Below are 14,382 nucleotides of genomic sequence, written 5' to 3'. Positions count from 1 at the left end.
GATCCACCTGAATCTGCCTCCCAAGTGCTGGGATTAAAGGCGTGCACCACCACCGCCCAGCTTTTATTTTGTTTTAAGCAGGGTCTTACTATATAGCAACACTGACCTAGAACTCTTTGTGTAGCCCAGGCTGGCCTTGAGCTCTCAGAGATCCACCTTCTCAGCCTCCATTGTTGAGGTGAGTGTTGCAACACCCAGCAAACCCTTCATTTTTAATAGTTCATAATTGTTTATTAGAATTCCTTTAAAATTCCAAATCATATTTTGTAATAGCATTGCCTCCTGGGATGACTATAGACACTTACGTACTTTAAAAGCTATTGGAGTAGAAAGGTTAGAAGCTAGTAGGGAAGACTTTGGAGTTATTAGTAATGTTTAGGTGTAAGCTTTCTCAGTTCGTTGTTGAGGTACCGAAGCAAGATGTAGATACACAAGAAACACTGAGAAATAGCATTGAGTGTGCACTGAATATCATACCTTAAAAGATCTTTTATGTGACCCATCAGTTATGAGCTGTGGGAGCTGTTAAGTGCTATAGATTATGGACTCAGGAAAGCATATTAAAGAATTAAATATCCCTAGCACATCTTACAGCAGTCTCAATCATTAAACTTTAACGTTTAAACACTCTGAACAGCAATTGTTTAAGTGAATGGACCAATTAATACATTATTAAAGCTAATGATCTACTCAGAAATTATGTATCCTGAAAACTTTTTTTTTTTTACACAGGATCTCACTGTGTAGCTCTGGCTGTCTGAAACAGGTTGGCCTAAAAGTGTCAGCCATCATATCTGATTTCATTCAAACTTTTGAGGAAGCTGAGCACTCAGGCCAGGGTAAGGAAGGGAGAGATAGAGGGAGGGAACAAGGGAGGGAAGGGCCGGGGAGGGAAAAAAGCATGGAGATTGATTCTTCAAGGTAACTACTATAACCAAGTAGTTTAGTTTGGGATTTAACTTTTAAAAAATAATTTTAATCAAGCACCCCAACCACAACCTTATGAAATGATATCCATTACTATAAAGTTTGTTCATGATAATAACTAACCTTCCAAATATAATTTAAACATATTTTATCCCCTCCTCCTTTTTAGTAAGGTATCGGCAGTGCAGTATTATTCCTTATAGCAAAGATGTCGACCTAGGAATTTTTATACAAGATTACAAACCTGATATTATTTTGGCATTTCAGAATGCTGGACTTCCACTAGAACACAGGTTTGGGAAGGTTGGTGACAATGAATTTCATAAATAATGTGTCTCAGTTGTAAAGTTTACCTTAACTAACTTATACATGATTAAAAGTCTGTCAAACATAAGTTTTATCACCCAGCACTTACCAGCATGTGCTGTGGAAGCTTATTATCCCTTAACATTTCTATACTAGTTAAGGAAAATTTCAAAAATATGCCTTTTAATGATAATATGAAAGAAGGAACTTGGGCTCTTGTAAGTGAATGTGTTGCCATTCTTTTATGCAATAATATGGCACAAAATTAATATAAAGATAGAATCCTGCTACTCTGTTTGATGTTACATTTTTTTCCTGAGTCGTCTAATTAAATGCTCACTTAGGATTAAATGTCATAATAATCATCAGCACAAATATGCCATCGACTGCTAATGGATAAAGATATTGAGCTATGTTTAACAAGCACTTGAGTTTCTTGTTTGTCTCATGTGTGCTAAGGTGAGCAACTTCCTCAGAGGTTAATGTGGGCAAGGGCACTGTGGCCCAAATGATCTCTAGACAGTTTGATTGCTGTTCACAATGCCCATGATCCTTTGTGATAATGCTGATTTAATTTGTTCCCAGGGAATTTTTTTTTCATTCCTGGAAAATTATTTCTACCCATTAGATGTAATCATTCTAATTTATTAAAAAAAAAAAAATAGTGTTTTCTGAGCCCAAAGCAGTAGCTTTAGTCACTGAGCAGATACTTGCCAAAGGCTGGTGTCTACACTGCTTTGAGTGGAGCCTACAGATGGATACATTAGGGTTCATCTCCTTTAGGGTCACATAAATTACTATATGATGCTGTTGAAGATACATGCACCAAGTCTGATGTGAACTTTACTTTTAGGATAAGTTTCCTTTCCTTTCCTCCTTTGTTCAAAAGGGGCTCTGGAATTGGTACTTCAATTTTCCCTGCAGAGTGACAGTTTTAACTACCATGAGGCATTTACTCATGAATTGTGATCATTTAAGACTCATTATTATATATGCATTTAAGAAAGGCTAGTATAGTATCCCACTTCACAGGGATTTAAGTTTTAAAAGTATTCATCTTAGAATTAATGCTCACTGTATAAACATTTTTCTTCATTTAAAATAGGAAATGTGTGTCTATTGTTTCAGTCCGTGAAGGTTTTCGTTTTCCCTATAGGTGGAAGACAGCTTGGAACTCTCCTTCCAGGGAAAAGATGACGTCAAACTTGACATTTTTTTCTTCTATGAAGAGACTGACCATATGTGGAATGGAGGCACGCAGGCCAAAACAGGGAAAAAGTTTAAGTATGAATCAGAGAAGTACTTATTAAAAGGGGCTTTGGGAGTAATTTCAGAAAGGAGAAAGGAAAGTCCCCAGGACTCCATCAGCAGCTACTATGCTCTCAGCTCACCCACAGTCCAGCTTTCCTGGGAAGTTCTCGTGAGAGCTGGCTGTGAGGATGGTCTGAGAGGAGGGAGCCTTGCCAAGGCTAGTCAACCGAAGGAGTCATGATGAAAGCTCTTGAGTTACCATAGCAAACTTACGATGCAGTTTTTCTTGGGTTCATCCATCCTCCTAGGATCCCTGAGTCTTCATCTGAAGATTGTAAAGTAAATTTGTTCTGGAGGTTTGAGAGTAATCCAAACCTTTTCCTGAAAGTTACAAACTATCCATCCCTAATTGACTCTGACTCTAGAACGTGTTCGTTAAACATTTATTAATTATTAAAACTACTTTGCTAGATGACAACACACTCCACTGAGTACAGTCTGACTATAAGATACATAGAAATAAAAATACAAAGGAAGAGAAATGGGCCAGTGAGATGGCTTAGCAGGTGAGACACTTGCTGCCAAGCCTAGCAACTTGAGCTGCATCACTGGGGACCTGCATGCTGGAAGGAGAAACCACCTCCCAGAAATTGTCCTCTGATCTCACACATACAACATGCTGTGCCCACCTACACATGTACACACACAAATAAATAAAAAGTAATTTAAAATTTAAATATACTTAGAAATAGGTAAGTCAATGGGTATATATGTGTCTTGGTTGGGGTTACTATTGCTGTGATGAAACACCATGACAAAAACACAAGTTGGGGAGGAAAGGGTTTCTTTGACCTACGCTTCTGCATTGTAGTCCATCATGGAAGGACGTCAGGACTGGAACTCAAAGAGGACAGGGACCTGGAGGCAGGAACTGATGCAGAGACCATGGGGGGTGCTGCTTACTGGCTTGCTGATCATGGCTTGACTCCTCAGGCTACTTTTTTCCTTTATTTTTTCATACTTTATGACCCAACTACAGTTTCTCCTTCCTCCCCTTTCCAGTCTCTTCCCCACCTCCTCTTTCCCCCAGGTCCATCCCCATTCTGTCTCCCCTCAGAACAGAGCAGGCCTCCCAGGGACATCAACCAAACACAGCATAGTAATGCTACAATAAGACCAGACACATACCATCACATCGACCCTGGACAAGACGACCCACTAGGAGGAAAAGCATCTCATAAGTAGGCAAAAGACTCAGAGACAGCCCCCACTCCCACTATTAAGAATCTCATAAGAACACCAAACTACCCAGCCATGAACATATGTGGAGAAGGCCTAGATCAGACCCTCACAAGCTCCCTCTTCTCAGCAAGCCCTCATGAGTCCATTGATTCTGTGGGGTGTGTTCTCGGTGTCCCTGAGTCCTCTGGTTCCTCTGATCCTCCTTTCTTCTCCTCTGCAGGACTCCCCAAGCTCCACCTAATGTCTGGCTGTGGGACTCTGCATCTGCTTCCCCAGTTGCTAGATGAAGTCACTCTGGTCTCTTTGATGAGGATTCTGCTAAACTCTGGTCTCAGAACACTCTGCAGGCAGGACAAACTAGGGTGAACGTTTTGTGACTGGATTGGTGTCCCAACCCTTCTACTTGAGGCCCTTCCTAGTTACAGAATATGGCCATTTCAGTCTCTGTGTCCCCTATTACTGAGACTTTGCTAGGGTTACTCTCGTAGATTCCATGGAGTTTCTCTTGTACTAGGTTTCTGCCTTGCCCCCAACATGCCCCCTTATTCCAATAATTTCTCTCAGTATTTTCTCCCTCTCCTGACCCACCTAATCCCTCCTGTTCCCAACCCCACCAGCCCCTAATTCACCTGTAAAATCTGTTCCATTTCCCCTTCCCAGGGAGATTCTTCCCTTCAGCCCAGCTTGTAGGCCCTTCTTGTTACTTAGCCTCTCTGGGTCTGTGGACAATAGCATGGTTATCTTTTAGTAAACAGCTAATATCCACTTATAAATGAATACATACCATGTTTATCTTTCAGGGTCTGGGGTACTTTGCTCAGAATGATTTTTTTTCCTAATTTCATCCATTTTCATACATCCCCTGATGCCTGTTGTTTTTTACAATTGAGTAATACTCTATTGTGTACATGTACCACATTTTCTTTATCCCTTATTTGGTTGAGGGACATCTAGGTTGTTTCCAGTTTCTGGCTATTATGAATAAAGCTGCTGTGAATATAGTTGAGCAAGTGTCCTTGTGGTAGCATGAAGTGTCCTTGGGGTATATGCCCAGGAGTGGTATAGCTGGAACTGAAATAGATTTTTCCCAATTTTCTGAGAAACTGCCATATTTAATTCCAAAGTGGCTGTACAAGTTTGCATTCCCACCAACAATGGAGGAGAGTTCCTTGCTCCTCATCCTCCCCAGCATGAGCTGTCACTTGTGTTTTTGATCTTAGCCATTCAGACAATTGTTAGATGGTATGTCAGAGTTGTTTTGATTTGCATTTCCCTGATGGCTTAGGGTGTTAAGTGTTTCTCATTCATTTGAGATTCCTGTATTTTGAGTTCTCTGTTTAGATCTGTACCCTATTTTTTAATTGGATTATTCGGTTTGTTGATATCTAGTGTCTTGAGTTCTTTATATTTTGAACACTAGTCGTCTGTCAGAGGTGGAGTTGGTGAAAATGTGGGCTGCTGTTTTGTTCTTTGGATGGTGTGCTTTACAGAAACTTTTCAGTTTCATGAGGTCCCATTTATTAATTGTTGATCTTAGTGCTTGCGCTTTTGGTGTTCTGTTCAGGAAGTTGTCTCCTGTGCCAGTGCAGTCAAGGCTGTTTTTCTTCTGTCAGGTTCATTGTGTCCATACAAAGACTCAACAAAGAAAGAGAATTACACACCAGTCTCCCTCGTGAACACAGATGCAAAAATACTCAGTAAAATTCTCACAAACCAAATCCAAGAGCACATCAAAAAGGTCGTCCACTACAATCAAATAGGTTTCATCCCAGAGATGCAAGGAAGGTTCAACATACGAAAATCTGCCAATGTAATCTACCATATAAACAAACTGAAAGAAGGAAACCACATGATCATCTCATTAGATGCTGAAAAAACCTTTGACAAATCCAACACCACTTCATGATAAGAGTATTGGAGAAATCAGGGATACTAGGACATACTTAAGCATAATAAATTCGATTTACAGGAAGCCTGCTTTCTTATAGAACACAGAACCTCCTGCCCAGGGAAGGCCCCACCCTCAATGAGTCTGGCCCTCCCCCATAGTCACTAATTAAGAAAATGCTCTAGAGGTTTGCCTACAGCCTGATCTTATGGAGAAAGTTTCTTATTGAGGTTCCGTTATAGTTAGGTGAGTGGGAGTGTTTTCAAAATGTTTACACCTTATTTTTCAAAATATGATAGAAATTCCAAAATTAGTGTATAATTAGTTTTTCTTTATAAGGTAGCATACCATAGAAATTAACGTCATAGAGTCAGCTTTTAAATCCCAGCTGTACATGTGACAAGTGCTGTTTCCTTCAGCAATTTTCTATTTAACTTCTCTGCATATGGTTCCTCCAAGTCAAAGTGGAAATAATATTAGACATTGTCATGCAGCCATGTTTTAAGGACTAAAAATATTGTTGAACAAAAATATCTGAAGGAATTCAAGATTTCCTGAATGCTCTTAGCTTGTATTAATGCCACTATAGTATTAGTGGGAAAATGATGCCTTTCATAGTCTTGTGAGAAATTTAGATACCATCTAATCAACGCGGTATGAGGTTACTACATCTGTGTTTTGAGAAGTCCTGTAAAAGTGTCAGACTTTTGTCTTAAATTTCCTATCAAAGGTGAATTTTTCTTCTCAGGGTGTGATCTGAAAACACAGTCCTCACAAGCAGCGTTCATTTCAGCTGCCACATTTGTCATAGAGACCACTTTGGTTTCCTCCCACTGCTCTTTCTAGTAGAAGTGTTGGCCAAGTGTGAAGTTCTCTGAGGAACAGGAGAAATGAGCAGTGAGGGAACGGTCTGGACAGATGGTGTGCATCCCAGATTTTCTCTTTTGTTACTGTGACCTTAGAGGCAGAGAAAAGAACAGGGGAAGGCTGTGTGGAGCCATTTCTTTGGAAGACTCCCCAGCCATATGCCACTGTCAACACCATTCACTTTAAGGAAATGCAGGATTGATCACACTGCCATCTCTAAAAGGGAGGACCTAAAACTTGAAACTAGTGTGAGGGTTTTTTAAATTTCATAATAATGTTTTTTAAACCATGTGTGGTTCATGCTGAGAAAACCCTAAAGCTATAGAATGCTTAACTTTTTATGGGACATTTACCCACCAACCCCACAGCTTCCCAGAGTGTGAGCAGCAGGAAATATTAGATAGAAGGATTTATTGCGGAGAATCTTGCAGAGATACACAGGTGGAAAATAAAGGATAGCCTCGAAGAGGGCCTGGAACCTTTTCCAACGGGCCCTGACTGTCTCTGCCTCAGGGTTTTTATAGAGACACCAAGGGGTGGAGCAAAAGACCTCCTCCTCCAGCACAGCCAAGTGCAGACCATCTCAGACACCTGCACTCAGGCCAGTGGTCCTGATCATCCTCTATGTGGACCTGCTGGGTAAAGCCACGAGAAACCTAAGAACAGGCTCCCACAACTTTTTGAGGGAACTCCATGGAAAAGCATCTCTTCCCAATTATGCTTTCTGACTGGTACCTTGGATTCTAAGATTTAATAATAATTTTACTGTTAACAGCAACTGTAAAGATATAGTGACCAGTGTGTCTGCTAGGTAGACTCCCCTAATAGAGTTTTAGAGAATCCTATATCACACTTTGATTATGTCTTCTAATGACCAGCTCAGGCTTGGGGAAGCTAAAACACACTGATGGTCAGTGACTGTCTAAAGCGGTGGACCATTAATAACAGTGCCATGATTTCACCTCCGAATAGTTTGACTCTGGCCTAAATAAACACTTGAGTTAATAGCGTAAATTAGCTGATCCGTGTGAAGTATTAGAACAGTGCCTGGCACCCTATAAGTATGTGTCACTGTTAAATACTGCTTCTATTCTCACTTCTAGATTGTCTCTACTGCTGCAGTTTTTCATCAGGTGCTGGACTAGCACAGATCACAGACCCTTCAACATTTGCTGACTTGAGGAGTTACCCCCTTGGTGAGCATTTTCTTCCTGGGTATCATTCAGCCTTTTACTTCTTAGTTCCCATTAGTCTTTCATTTTTCTGCTGTTGTATCTTTTAAAGATATATGTTCTGTATCTGCTTAATTTTCAAAAGTTGTCTGTGTTTTTCATATTTGCTTTTCATCCATAGAGTCCAGATCACCAATAATAAAAAGTGATGACAATATAAGAAGTTTTTGGGTTTTTTTTCCTGAGGGGTGTTGGAAGGGAGGAGATAATCTCTTTAATTTTCTTACAGAGTTTGTACATAATTAGCATTATTGCTTTCTAACATATTCAGTGGAGTATACAGGTAAAGCTGTCTTAGCCCAAAGTTCATGTGGGAAGTTTTTCCTTTTTAAGTTTTTATTGCCATATATTCATGGTACATAGTAATGCGTTTCATAAAGGCCTTTTGTTTCAAACATGGGTACTTTGGTATCCCCCATAACCTCCTCTTTTTCCTTGTTCCCCTTAGTCCCTTCCTTCTGTCAGTCCTGCTTCTAATCATTTTTCACACATTGTCTTAGTTAGGGTTTCTCTTGCTGTGAAGAGACACCATGACCATGGCAACTCTTACAAAGGAAGACATTTCCTTGGGGTGGCTCAATTACAGTTTCAGAGATTCAGTCCATTATAATCGTGGCATAGTGGGGAACATGGCAGGAGCATGGCAGCATGCAGCCAGATGTGGTGCTGAAGCTGAGATCAGGCAACAGGAAGTCAACTGAGACACTGGGTGGTCTCCTGAGCATAGGAAACCTCAAAGCCTACCCCACCATGACACATTTCCTCCAACAAGGCAATACTCACCTCCAACAAAGCTACACCTCCAAATAGTACCACTCCATATGCGATTATGGGGGCCAATTACATTCAAACTACCACATTCTACTCCGTGGCACTCATAAGCTTGTAATGATATCATAATGCAAAATCTATTTTAGTCCAACTTCAAAATTCCTCATAGTCTCTCATGTCTCATTAATGTTTAAAGTTGAAAGTCTCTTCTGAGATTCATGCAGTCTCTTAACTATAATCCCCTATAAAAATCAAAATAAAAAAACCAGCTCATTTACTTCCAACATATAATGGCCCAGGATATACATGAACATACCAAAACATAGGGAAGGGAGCATAGTGAGGAAATACTGGACCAAAGCAAGACCAAAACTTATCTGGGTAAATTCCAAACTCTTCATCTCTGTATTTGATGTCAAAATGCTCTTCAGATCTCTAGCTCTGTTTAGCTTTGTTGACTATAACACATTTCTTTCTTTTGGGCTTGATCCACTCCATTACCAGCTCTCTTTGGCAAGTATCCCATCCCATGAGTCTGGAATCTCTAACATGTTGGGTGCTTCAAGACAATCCAGGCTTCAACTTCACTTCACACAATGTTCTCTGTAGGGCTCCATTCAGGGATACCCTGATACATGCCTGACCTCAGAGGCTTTCTTTAGCAGAGGAGGCAAATTCCATAATCTGTTTTTGCTATCCTTAACTCTAAAGCCAGAACCACATGGCCAAGCTGCCAAATTCTGTTGCTTTCTGGGGCAGGAACCTATTCCTCTCATTCATTTACATCTTTACCAGCTTTCTAGAAGTCCTTCATTGCCTAATTTAGCTGTCTTGAAACTTGCTATGTAGACCAACCTGGCCTCAAACTCAAAAGATCTGCCAGCCTCTACTACCTTCCTAATGCTGAGATTAAAAGTGTACCCCACCATACTCTAAACTTTTTTTAGTTCCTTTTCACCAATTGGGAACTTACCTGGGTGGGATCTTGTCCTGAAGTCACCGCTCCCTACATTCCATTTCTTACTTCATTTATCTCCTTGAACATAGGACTTAGCTCCAATCCACTTCCTAGTTGTAAGCAACTATGTTGCAACTCTGGGGTGAAGTTATGTAACTGTTCAGAGTCAGGGGACGCCCTGAGCTGTTAGGACAGTTCTGGCAACTGGAGCTGCAGTGGGACAGCTGAGCTCTAGAGGGAAAGAGACCCTGGATACCTCAAGCTGCTAGGACAGCTCTGACAGCTGGAGCTGCAATGGGACAGCCATCTCTGGAAAGGTATCCTGACTGCTCAGGAGAGTCAGGCCTAGAGCTGCTAGGACAGCTCAGCAGGGAACGGTACTCTGACTTCAGGAGTCAGGCTATACCTGGGGTGATGGGAGATGGTCTCCCTGCAGGATATGACAATCCTGCTCCTCTCCTGGAGAGCTGCTACAGCTGAACTTTGCTCAGCTTCCACTTAAGGGGGCTTCCCTGCAGAGCTCTGCTTCTTCCCTGGCCATGCCAGTGAGAACCTGGTGGACTCTCTGATGGGTACACAACTGCATACTATGTCTCCCCATCTCCCAGAATCTTTAAATGGTTGGGCCTTGTGATTTCCCTTCCCTGTTCATAGCTGACTGACGAGTGGGCCTCACATATATAGCCTGGGGCCAGTAGCACAGCTGCTCTGAGTTCACATTTGCCGTGACTGTGGGGTCCTTAGAAAATGGCATTTCACAGACCTTCTCCCTACTTTCCAATAAGAACCCACTTTTCTTTTCTGTATACTCTTGGTGTCACCAAGCTCACTCTCATATTCTTAATCCTCCCTTCATGAAAACACTGTTGAGGTCATACAGCTACTGCTATCTCCCCAAGGGAATTGTTTTAACCATCGGCACAGCGGCCGCACCTGAATCTGCTGCAGTTTCAGCTACTGACTGCTTCCACAATCACTGCCCTGCTGCTCAGGCTGCGGTCCAGCGGGACTTGTGCATCCTGCTGGACCCACCTCTGCCGAACTAAGTCTCTGTAGATCTATTTTACAAATAAAGACTAGGGAGTCAGATACTGGGGTGAAAACCTGCTAGCTCAGAGAGGCCGAGAAGCAACCAGCTGACCTTCCTCCTTAGCTAGCAACCCACCAAGAGAACTTCTCTTCTGCCATCCCAAGCCAAAAAGATCACCAGACTCAAAATCCCTCCCTACTACTTCCTGTGTGTGTCTCTATCAGTTTTCCAGACTCCCTCTAGCTCTCTATGGCTACTTCCTGTCAACTAGTTGCTAGTTTCATCTCTTGACCCAAGGTTTTATTAACACAAACTCAGGGTTGACACTGTAATCAAATGTCCCATAGCAGGTGATCTTTTATTTATTTGGTTAGTAGTATTGGGTCCTTGTAATGTCTTTGCTCTTTGGATAGATGTTCAAGGAATTTTGACTCATCCTTTGTATACTACACTCCAATCCACTGTAACTCTATGTAATTTATTACTTCATTTCATTTTTTAGTTATTACTTTATTTTTGCTCTATACTAACAATACTGGTACAAATGTATTTTAGTTTCTGCTCTCATTGTGATCATAATCTTGACCATAAAATAGATACACATGTTCTGTAAGCAAAAAGCAAAATTACAGAACTGTGTACAATATACAGTTGAGGTTCTTATCAAAACACAACAAGGAAGCATGGTTTAAAATAGCAGAGTTGGTTAGGTAGCCTTGGGAGAAAGTCTAATGATAGATTTATGTAATTGCTTTACTATTCTGATTATTCCAATTTTTAATTTTAAAATTTTCCAACTTATCTTTTGAGGCAGTTTTTCTTCACCTCTTTATCCAACTTACTGACAAACAAAATATAATAACTTATTTAATAAACAGAATATACAGTAGCTTACAAATAAGAAAATATTTAATGAGCAAAATATTCTTGCACATTTATCCACTTTAACTTTTGGAGTGCCTTTAGTTTTTGCCACTGTCTAGAATATGATAGTCCATATTCCAGGATTATAAAGCAGGATTACTTGTTTATTAAGTCATTACAACTGGTGACTTAAGTGAGACTATAGAAATAATATGTATGAAGATGACTTCTGACCTTTAAATATACTGCTGATGACTGGCATGTGAAAACCCATTTCCATTATTTTGTGAGCCTTAAACCACCTACCATGCTTAAATTAATTTCATTAAAAACTATAATGTTCCATTTTTTTTTTACAAAAGCAGATTTGGCCGGGCGTTGGTGGCGCACACCTTTAATCCCAGCACTCGGACAGAGCAGCGATCTCTGTGAGTTCGAGCCAGCCTGGCTACAAGTGAGCTCCAGGAAAGGCGCAAAGCTACACAGAGAAACCCTGTCTCAAAAAAAAACAGAAAAAAAAAAAAAAAAAAAAAAAAAAGCAGATTTGTTTGCATCTGCTTGTAACTGATAAAGTTATGTGGCAGTAGACCTAACCCTGACATGATTTTTTTTTTAAGATTTATTTATTTATGTATACAGTATTCTGCCTGCATCTGTCCCTGCAGGCCAGAAGAGGGCGCCAGATCTCATTACAAGTGGTTGTGAGGCACCATGTGGTTGCTGGGAATTGAACTCAGGACCTCTGCAAGAGCAGCCAGTGCTCTTAACCACTGAGCCATCTCTCCAGCCCCCTGACATGATTTTTTTTTTTTTTTTTTTTTTTTTTTGGTTTTTCGAGACAGGGTTTCTCTGTGTAGCTTTGCGCCTTTCCTGGAACTCACTTGGTAGACCAGGCTGGCCTCGAACTCACCAAGATCCGCCTGGCTCTGCCTCCCGAGTGCTGGGATTAAAGGCATGCGCCACCACCGCCCGGCCCCCTGACATGATTTTAAGTTGAAGCAAACACTTAAACTTTTAGAAAATACTCTAAATTAAACTTTTATGAATAAATAACATTCCTAACCTAAAAAATTTTTTTGTCATAAATGTGGAATAGTGATTATACACTAATAGTGCCAAAGGGAGCCTAAATGTGATTAGTGCATGCGGTATGCATGGACTGTGTTAATATGTACATTAACTAATATACATTAGTAAAAAAATAAAGCACAAAGAAGTAGGGTCATGTTACATATCATACAAAGAAGTTTCATGTCTATTAAGCAATTATGTCCCATTTATTCTGTAGTATCCCCCAGAGCTAAGCCCCAAGCTCACTCAGTAGCTATTGAATTAATGAATATGGATGGAGAAATAAATTAATATGGTTATAATATATGTTGCCAGATTGTCATCCCAAAAGTTTATTAAATTTTAATTGACAGTTACCAGCAGTAACTGATATTGTTAGGTTACTGAATTTCACATTGTAATTATGGTCATCGTGAAACTTGATCGTTTCTTTGAGTCATTCCCCCCAAACCCCTGCTATGGCTTCTCATTAATACAAGATATCTATCATAAAACAAGATCAGCTATTGATGAGTTACCAGAGTTATTAACTGGCAACTATTCCAAATTCATAGACTCTTTAGTCTTACAAGGCACATATCTCCCCCTTCGTTTAGTCTACACTTCAAAATTCAGTCATGAAATATTACAGTGCTTTAGATTATATCATTTTTAATATTAGTTAAGCCCTAGGCGATACTTCTGTATCAGAGGTTCTCAACCTGTGGGTCACAAGCCCTATAGAGGTGAGATAACCCTTTGACAGGGTCCCCTAAGGTCATCATGCATATCAGATTACAATTCATAACAGGAGCAAAATTTCAAGTATGAAGTAGCAATGAAATTAATTTCACGGTTGAGGTCAGCACAGCCTGAGGAACTGTATTAAAGGGTCACAGGATTAGAAAGGTTAAGAACCACTATATATCTAAACTTTATTCGAGTATGATCTTAGGATAGTGGCTCCAGGAAATCTGTTAGGCCTGGATTCAAGTCTAAAATGTGCATTTTGTGCTCCCTGAGTTTTTGAGCTTCAGATTTCTCCTCTATGAGGAGAAAATAACACCATGCCCTTCCCAGAATGCACCACTGCTTAGATTACATACTGCAAAGTCATCTGGTTTAGGACTTGGGACATAATAGGTTTCAACTCTAATTCCTAGAACTCTGATTAGCAAGGTTCAGTATTGTGTAGCAATTAGGGAAAAACATTATTAGTGTGTTGAAGTCTCCCAGATATTACAGGGAAGATTGCAGATTTATACTTCACACTGACAGAGGGATGAAGTGTATCAGAGTGGGTAGGGAGAGTGCCAAGTAAGGGTCGAGCGAGCACAGTTTAAATGGATGCTGTTGCGTGGGGAATTGTTAGTGAGTTACCTTGAGTGGACCCTAAGAAAGAGACCTGTAATGAAGTATAGAGGTGATGCCAAGGAGTGCTGATGTATGGTACTTGCCAAGGTTTGGTGTTGAGCCACAGACATACAGCACTGGTTTTCTTTAGTGCATATATGCTTAAAAGGCGTTGCTTGGTCATAGGAATGATACATTTCACCTTAAGGATCTTGCTTGGGGATTGTTCTCCACTGTGCTTTACACTGTCATCGCTGTGTTATAAGACTTCCCATTTCCTACATATTCTTGTCAGCACTGGATATTCTCATTGATTTTTTTAACTGTTTTGGTTAAGTACATGTTGTTACCATACTGTAGATTTAATTTTCACTTTTTCATATTTATTGACCATTTAGATGTTCTGTTTTATGAGGAACCTTTTAAATATCTTACTGGTTTTCCTCCATTTGAGGTATCAGTCCCTTTCTCACAAACTGTAGCTTCTATATATTGAAAACATCTTCTTCCAGAGCCTGCCAGCACCCAACTGGACTAAGAGGTGAGTCTTTATCCTCATACTCAAATACCCCATCCCCTAGACTTGGACCCAGGGGCACAACCCTGCACCCCTACATTACCACCCACTGCAGTTCAAGTTTCA

The 14,382-nt window shown here is 40.4% G+C and overlaps 1 protein-coding gene across 6 annotated transcripts in view; it reads left to right on the top strand.

Annotated features, from left to right (window-relative positions):
• The window catches only part of LOC114688148 (zinc finger protein 431-like), a 61,013-nt gene extending 53,140 nt beyond the window's left edge, over positions 1-7,873 (top strand). For 5 of the 6 annotated variants that reach the window (XR_005090849.1, XR_005090847.1, XR_005090845.1 and 2 more), the window contains 3 exons: positions 733-839; positions 2,390-2,517; positions 7,585-7,873. The gene's annotated coding sequence lies outside the window, so the exon portion shown is untranslated. The remainder of the gene's footprint in view (positions 1-732; positions 840-2,389; positions 2,518-7,584) is intronic. The other variant, XR_005090846.1, reaches the window with a different exon arrangement.
• The last annotated feature ends 6,509 nt before the right edge of the window (positions 7,874-14,382 follow it).

This window comes from Peromyscus leucopus, chromosome 2 (assembly GCF_004664715.2).
Source record: "Peromyscus leucopus breed LL Stock chromosome 2, UCI_PerLeu_2.1, whole genome shotgun sequence".
In the NCBI taxonomy this organism is placed as follows: Eukaryota; Metazoa; Chordata; class Mammalia; order Rodentia; family Cricetidae; genus Peromyscus; species Peromyscus leucopus.
This window is presented reverse-complemented; position numbering and strand designations above follow the sequence as displayed.